Raw genomic sequence first — 8945 nt, 5'->3', positions numbered from 1 at the left:
AGGTCGTGAATCCTGCCCGAAATCTTTCGAGCAGACACCCGAAAATAGCTGGAATAACGGGACTGAATTGAGGTCGAAGCTTCGACCAGGACTGAGGTCGAATAAATCAATCATCTTTCAAAAAATGGGGATTAAAAACCCAGGTCGAAGTTCGACTAGGATCCTGGTCGAATTCCAGGTCGTGGATCCTAGTCGAAATCCTTCGACCAGGAAGCAAGAAAACCAAAGAATTTTCGAACAGGATTCAAGTCGAAATATCGACTAGAATCCTAGTCGAAATCCTAATCGATAGGCTCATGACGAGAAGCTAAAAAAAGTGGAATTTTCGACCTAGATCCAGGTCGAATTTTCGACTAGGATCCTGGTCGAATTCCAGGTCCTAGATCCAGGTCGAAATTTCAACTAGGATCCTGGTCGAATTCCAGGTCGTGGATCCTAGTCGAAATCCTTCGACCAGGATGGCAAGACTGACCCCTATTTTCGACTAGGATCCAGGTCGAAATTTCGACTAGGATCCTGGTCGAAAAAGGGCTGGAAATTTGAAAAATAGGGAAAATTCCAGAAAATTAGGGAAAAATCCTAGAAAATTAGGGGAAAATCCCAGAAAATTAGGGAAAATCCCAGAAAATTAGGGAAAAATCCCAGAAAATTAGGGAAATCCCAGAAAATTAGGAAAAATCCAGAAAATTAGGGAAAAATCCCGGAAATAAGGGAAAAATTCCTGGAAATTAAGATAATTCCTGAATAAAAGGAAAAATTCATTGTAAATGTGTAGGTCGCTCCACACTTTACGGAAAAACGAAACCCTGTAAGGGAACGAATAGACTTAACTTCTGCGAAACCTAATCAATGTTTCCCAAAAGTTGGGGGGCAAATGATAGGGATAAATAAATTATGATTGTATAATTAAATACTGCATTAATTGTACAAGCTGTGGGCTGCTAGGCCCAATAAAAAGATATATGATACTCAGACCAGAAAGGTTAAGCCTGATGGACCAGATCAGGCCTGATGGAATAAAAAAGGCCCAAAAGCCCTGATTATTAATTAATTTCATAATTAATTAATAAGGGAAAAATCAGATGTTGAGAAGAGTCCCGATAAGGATATAAATCCTTAGAGATTAGCCTCAAGGGGACCTAAAAGGATAAGGAATCAGTTTCCTACTATCTAGGACTCCAAAGTCCATTCTAATTATGAGACTTGCCCACCAAGTCTCCTATACCAAGTCCAATTCAAGGACTCCCAACATCTATATAAGGGGCCTCACCCCACAAATCAGAACTATGTTTTTTGGCTTGATTCTCTAATTCACAGAGATACGTAGGCATCTCGTAAAGGCAGATCGAGCCACGAAACACGAGAGCAGCCATTAAAGGCCTTGAGCTCCCGAATCTTAGTAATAAATACAGCAAATAATAACCTTAGTTTTTTATCCATAACAAGATATACATGTTCATGGGAGATGCTACGAAAGTAGCAGTAGTTGCAGTAGGAGTTATTCATTTATCTTTTGGTTATGATAGGATTTTGGTTTTGAACAATTGTCTTTATGTACCTTCTTTTAGAAGGGATTTAATTTCGGTTTCTAAACTTGCTTTGGATGGTTATAATGTTTGTTTGGATCGTAATGTTTCTATTATGATGAATAAACGAATTATATGTTCTGGTACATTGCAAGACAATTTGTATATAATTAATCCTAGTCAACCTGCACTGCAACTGCAATTTAGGGAATTGAACAACACATCTTCTAACTCTACTAAAAGAAAGGAACCTTCTAGTTTGAACCAAACATATCTTTGGCACTTGAGATTAGGTCATATTAACTTGAGGAGGATTCAAAGACTAGTAGTAGACGGGCCTTTAAGCTCATTGGCAGTGGAGCCATTTCCGGTTTGTGAATCCTGCTTGGAAGGTAAAATGACTAATAGGCCTTTCAAGGCAAAAGGGAATAGAGCCAAACAACTGTTAGAATTGGTTCACTCTAATTTATGTGGACCCATGAATATCCAAGCAAGAGGTGGTTATGAATATTTTTTCACTTTCATTGATGATTATTCTAGATATGGGTACGTTTATTTGTTGCACCGTAAGTCTGAGTGCTTTGATAAGTTCAAAGAGTACAAAGCTAAAACGGAGAAGCGACTTAATAAAAGTATCAAGTCACTACGATCAGATCATGGTGGCGAATACTTGCTTGGAGAATGTAGGGAATATTTATCAGAAAATGGGATAGAATCCCAGTTAACTGCACCAGGCACACCCCAGCAGAACGGTGTAGCAGAGAGAAGGAACCGGACTCTTTTAGAGAGTGTTAGATCGATGATGAGTTATTCGAATTTACCCAAGTCGTTTTGGGGACATGCCTTAGAGACAGCAGCTTATCTTCTGAACTGAGTACCTTCTAAGTCGGTTCCTAAAACCCCCTTAAAATTGTGGACCGGGGATAAACCGAGCCTAAAACATATTCGAATATGGGGTTGTCCAGCACATGTGCTGAACAAGAACGCGACTAAGTTAGAATCTCGTACAGAAGTAAGGTTGTTTGTAGGCTACCCCATGGGAACGAAAGGATATTTATTTTATAGTCCGAAGAATCGGGATGTCATTGTTAGCACCAATGCTAGATTCTTGGAGGAGGACTATATAATGAATCACAAACCCATGAGTAGTGTCGTTTTAGAAGAACTAGTGGGAGGGACAAATAATACCCATGAAGTTGTAGTACAAGTAGAACAACCACAACATAATGTAGAACCTGTCACTAATACCGCACCAGTGCCTCGTCGTAGTGGGAGGGTTGTTCAACAGCCTGATAGATTCATGTTTTTGGGAGAGTCTTCAGACTTGGTCCCTGGTGAACATGATGATGATCCCCGTACATACGAAGAGGCAGTACAAGACAAAGATGCAGATCTTTGGCAAAAGGCGATGGAATCTGAGATAGAATCAATATATTCTAATCAGGTCTGGGAGCTCGTGGAACCACCCAAAGGTATAAAACCTATTGGATGTAAGTGGATCTACAAGAAAAAGAGGGGATTAGATAAAAAGGTGAAAGCCTGGAAAGCAAGACTTGTTGCGAAAGGGTATACTCAAAAAGAAGGTATCGATTATGAGGAAACCTTTTCACCGGTACTCATGCTTAAGTCAATCCGTATTCTTTTATCTATAGCAGCTCATCTCGATTATGAGATTTGGCAAATGGATGTCAAGACAGCTTTTTTAAATGGAAGTCTTGAAGAAACCATCTATATGCAGCAACCAAAAGGATTCATTAAGGAAGGCCAAGAGCATCTGGTATGTAAGCTTAAGAGGTCTATTTATGGACTTAAACAAGCTTCTAGAGACTGGAATATTCATTTTGATCAGGCAGTCCAGTCATATGGATTTGATCAAAGTCCAAGCGAATCGTGCGTGTATAAGAGAAGTGAAGGTAATGCAGTGGTTTTTCTAGTACTATATGTAGATGATATTTTACTCATTGGAAACAATGTTGAGATGTTGTTATCAGTAAAGGCATGGTTGTTCAAACAATTTGACATGAAGGACTTAGGTGAAGCGACATATATCCTTGGGATCAAAGTTATAAGGGATCGCAAGAAAAGGATGTTGGCTTTATCTCAAGAGCCTTACATTGATGAAGTATTAGCTCGTTTTAACATGCAGAACTCCAAGAAAGGTTTTTTACCTTTTAAGCATAGAGTTGCTCTATCTAAGAAGCAGTGTCCTTCGACACTTAAGGATATAGAGGGCATGAAAGCAGTTCCTTATGCTTCAGCATGTGGAAGCTTAATGTACGCTATGTTATGTACGAGGCCTGACATCTGCTTTGCTGTAGGCATGGTTAGTAGATATCAGTCGAACCCAGGTCAGGAACATTGGAGTGCAGTAAAAACTATACTCAAGTACCTGAGAAGGACTAAGGAGTATATGTTAATTTACAAGGCCTCAGATCTATTTCCTTTGGGATATACTGATTCAGATTTCCAATCAGATAGGGATAAGAGGAAATCAACCTCGGGATATGTTTTTACTTTGGGAAGTGGAGCCGTTATATGGAGTAGTGTAAAGCAGAAATGCATTGCAGACTCCACCATGGAGGCCGAGTACAAGGCGGCCTCTAAGGCTGCCAAGGAGGCTGTATGGTTCAGGAACTTCCTTTTGGACTTAGATGTGGTACCTAATTTGCCTAGGAGCTTGACGGTGTATTGTGATAACACTGGTGCTGTGGCAAATTCAAAGGAACCGCGAGACCACAAAGCAGCTAAACATATTGAACGTAAGTATCATCTCATACGAGAAATCGTAAAGCGAGGGGATATAGTTGTGGCTCACATATCATCAGAAGACAACCGAGCATATCCTTTCACAAAGAGCTTGCCAACCAAGGTTTTTGACAAGCATGTGGAAGCGATAGGAGTTAGATGGATGGACACATAGATATTTATGTAATAGTGGATTAAATAAACACTGATGTACACATAGAATATTTTGAGTATAAGTGGGAGATTGTTAGTGTATACTGAAAATATTTATTTGAAGTATGTACATTTATTTCTGGCCAGTTTATTTGAGAATCATTTGAATGTTTACATGTTGTCTAATATTATATATTGTGAACAATCTAGTATCAAATGGGATACATAATATTAGATTGTTAAATACAGTTATATAATATAATAAGGTTCACAGCACAGGTGGTGTTGGACAATCCACTGGTATGGCTGTAGTATTATTTATATTAGTTTATATTGACTAATAAATAATGCTAGTATACTTTGTGTATATTGAACAGGATCAAATTTAGAATTGTTCCCTTAATACTGATTAAGAAGGAGAACTAAGATTCTATGTCATTATTAATGCTTAGGTTCTTAATCCGGAAATAGTAATTGACACGTGTATATTATTTACATGCTTTGATTTATATATGAAATAATTCTTTTGAATTATATCATTATATTTTGGGTGATGGAATTATATACATGGTGGATATTATTTATTGAAGGAATCCATGTCCTGATAATATTCGGGTTAATGATGTCCCCTTGAAAGCTCAAAAAGATTTAATTATGTGAAACCCTGCAGGTGGAATTTATTCTGGCATAATTAAATAAAGGTTGAGTGGATGATCAAGGATAAAAGATATTAATTAAATAAATTATCAGTAATTTATTTAATTAATGGACTTATGATATTTTAAACATGGGGAATTTAATAAGCAAATAATATTGGAACCGAATTAATTAAATTACGGTATTAGGAAAGGTAGTGCAAATATTAATTCTTTAGTGGATTGAATTAATATTTAATTACATTGGGCTAGGCTCAAGATGTAATTAGAAGGCCCAACCTAATTATCCATGGTCCTTATTGTAGCCTATATATATTCTTATTCTCTTCTTGCTTGGCAATTGTGTGAAAACATATTGTAGCCACCAAGGAGCAAGAAGAGAGGATAACTTGAGAAGACGGAGGCCACACTTTGCTCAAGGGAATTTGGGAATACAATAGAAGAGCGTGGAATCAACCATTAACAAGGTAATCCTCTTTTCGTAATCTTTATCGTAAAACGTAGTAACACCCTAAGTCCGTGGTTCCCAACATGTGTATGCAGGATTAGTGGGTAACTCTAACCGTTTTACTAGCCCTATGTAATGAAGATAGATAACTTATGCTTAAACCGTTATGTTGTCAAATTCTATAGACATATAGGGTCTTAATATAATTGGTGTCTATTCAGCTTCTATCTCTTTTATGGATGTCTGGTAGAATGGTACTCGTGCAACGAAAGTTGGCGTATATCAGTTTCGTGTTATCTGATTAGTGTCATCACCATCACATGCTAAGGTTAAGAATGAAAAGGCTATTGAATGAAGTATTTAATGAAGTTAGAATCCCATGCTTGTCATATATAGTAATTCAACCTCAATTCTCTTAGTTAATGTTATTTAGTATAATCTCTTAATTTAATCAAAACCCAATTTATTATTTGTCTTAGCATTGAGCGATAACCATACATTGCTGCATAGGTGCATAAATTGAATTTAACCTAAACCAGTCTCTGTGGGAACGAATCTGATTTATATCTTATACTACTTGCGAACACGTATACTTGCGTGAATATTAGCGCGTGTTTTCGCCCTAACAGGTTTTTGGCGTCGCTGCCGGGGACTCGGTGTTAATTTTTAGTTTATGTGATTGTCATCAGTGGTCGTTAAAGTTCACTGACTCAGATTCTTTTACTTTCACGGTTTATTTGTTTGTGTTTCAGGTACTCATTACAATGGGAGATCCAGCAGCACGAACGAAAGCCTTGATGGATTTTTCCCAACCCAAGATCAATGACATTCAATCTAGCATTGTCCAGCCAGCTATCACAGCTAATACCTTTGAGATCAAGCCTGGCATAATTCAATGGGTACAGACTTCAGTCCAGTTTGGGGGTTCTCCAACGGAAGATCCCAATACACACATTAGGGATTTTATTGAGATATGCGACACCTTCAAGTTCAACGGTGTTTCTGAAGATGTTGTGAAGCTGAGACTGTTCCCATTCTCTCTGAGGGACAAGGCTAAGAGTTGGTTACACTCTCTACCAGCTGGTTCGATTACTACTTGGAAAGATCTTGCTCAGAAGTTTCTTACTAAATTCTTCCCTATGGCGAAGACAGCTGCACTCAGGAATGCTATTACTCAATTTGCGCAGCAAATGGGAGAATCGCTAAGTGAAGCTTGGGATCGCTACAAGGAGATGCTTAGGAAGTGTCTTCATCATGGAATTCCTGATTGGATGATCATCACTTGTTTTTACAATGGGTTGGGAGCACAGTCTAGACCCATGCTCGATGCAGCATCAGGCGGAGCATTATGGGCAAAGAGCTATGAGGAAGCTGAAAGTTCTTGAAGTGGATACAGCTACGGCTATCACTGCTCAACTAAAGGCGTTGTCTATGAAGATCGATTCTCTGGCTAACTATGGTGTTATACAGATAAATAGTGTTTGTGAGCTGTGTGTCGGTCCGCATGTGACGGAGCAATGCGCTATATCTAGTGTCTCAGCTCAGTTTGTGAGCAACTTTCAGAGATCACCGCAACCAGTTCTAGACACTTATCATCCTGACAACTGGAATCATCCTAACTTCAGCTGGAGCAACAATCAGAATGCGATGCAACAGTCATTCCAGCAGTTTGGAAATAAGCTATTCAACCCTCCTAGTTTTCAGCAACAAATTGCACCAAAACAACAAATCCAAATTCAACAACAAAATCATGATGCAGGTCTATCTTCGAATGAAAAATCTGAACTGGAGGAGTTTCGGCTTATGTGCAAAAACCAGGCTCTTATATGACAAAGCCAGGCTATTTCTATCAAGACTCTGGAGAACCAAATAGGGCAAATTGCTAATGCCTTATTAAATCAGCCACCAGGAATGCTTCCTAGTGATACAGAAGCCAATCCAGGCAAGAGGGAAGTTGAAGAACAGGTGAACGCCATCACCTTAAGGTCTGGAAAGGTCGCAAGCCCCCAAATACAGCAAGACGAAGAGCTTGAAAAATCTCAAGTTTCAGAAAATGCAGTTGTGGCTAAAGAAGGTGTGCAGAAGGAAGCAGAGGTGGAACCAAGGAAGACTATTGTGGAACACACTCCTCCTGAGGGTAATACAGGGGAGAAATAGATCTATCCTCCACCTCCTTTTCCTAAGAGGCTACAGAAGAAAAAGCCGGATAAGCAGTTTGAGAAGTTTTTGGAGGTGTTCAAGAAACTTTATATCAATATACCTTTCGCTGAAGCTCTTGAACAGATGCCTAGCTATGCGAGATTTATGAAAGGTATTCTCTCTCGGAAAGTGAAGCTCGATGACTTAGAGACCGTTGCTCTAATGGAGGAATGCGGTGTTGTGTTACAACAGAAGTTGCCTCCGAAGCTTAAAGATCCTGGAAGCTTTACTATTCCTTGCACCATCGGAAACTTGTCGTTCGACAAGTGTTTATATGATTTAGGAGCTAGCATCAATCTGATGCCCTTATCTATCTTCAAGAAGCTTGGTCTGCCTGATCCAAAACCAACATACATGTCATTGCAACTAGCTGATCGTTCAATCGCTTATCCATGAGGTATAGTGGAGGATGTCTTGGTCAAGGTGGATAAACTCTTCTTCCCTGCTGACTTTGTAATTCTTGATTTCGAGGAAGATAAGAAGATTCCCATCATCTTGGGAAGACCATTCTTGGCTACAGGCCGAACTATGATCGATGTGCAAAAAGGAGAGCTTACGATGAAGGTTCATGATCAGAAGGTCACTTTTAATGTGTTCAAGGCAATAAAGTTACCCACATAAAAAGAAGAGTGCTTTAAAATAGAGCGGGTCGACTTAGTTTTTGAAGATGAAGGAGGAGTAGAGCGACTGCAGGTTTTGAATGCACCTCCGTGGGAGAAGAAGTTGGATATGCCATTCGATTCTCTTGGGTTAGCAGAGCTGAAAATTTCTCATGAGCGTCTCGAGCCGTCTATTGAAGATGCTCCCACACTTGAGCTCAACCCACTACCCGATCACTTGAGTTATGCATTCTTAGGTGCACCACATGATAAGGGCTTGGGATATATTTTTGATGATGTAGAGAATGGTTGGACGGATCTTCTAGTGCCTACAGAGGGTTCTTCTCATGCGCCACAAGTAGTTGATAGGACTGGTATTGGTGATGCACAGTATAGAAGATTGACTAGGCGTATGGAGGCCATGCATGTCATCCACCGATATTTTGCTGAAGATTTGACACACGCTTTCGGTACTGTTGTTCGAGACACCGGTGGCGAGGTTGATTGGCCACCTGATCCTCCACCCGACGAGGGTGACTCTCCCGCTGACTAGGTATGCCTGAAATCCTTATTATTACCTTCAATGAGGACATTGAAAATTTTAAGTTTGGGGGTGATA

At 39.4% G+C, this 8945-nt stretch overlaps 1 non-coding gene across 1 annotated transcript; it reads right to left on the bottom strand.

The window, feature by feature from the left end:
- Positions 1–6682: 6682 nt before the first annotated feature.
- On the bottom strand, positions 6683–6789 carry LOC141688460 (small nucleolar RNA R71). The gene has a single exon (XR_012561902.1). It is a non-coding gene; the product is annotated as a small nucleolar RNA R71 (small nucleolar RNA).
- Positions 6790–8945: the final 2156 nt, after the last annotated feature.

Source organism: Apium graveolens, chromosome 9 (genome assembly GCF_009905375.1).
Source record: "Apium graveolens cultivar Ventura chromosome 9, ASM990537v1, whole genome shotgun sequence".
Lineage (NCBI taxonomy): Eukaryota > Viridiplantae > Streptophyta > Magnoliopsida > Apiales > Apiaceae > Apium > Apium graveolens.
Note: the sequence above shows the minus strand (reverse complement) of the source record. Positions and strands in the feature narration are given on the sequence as shown.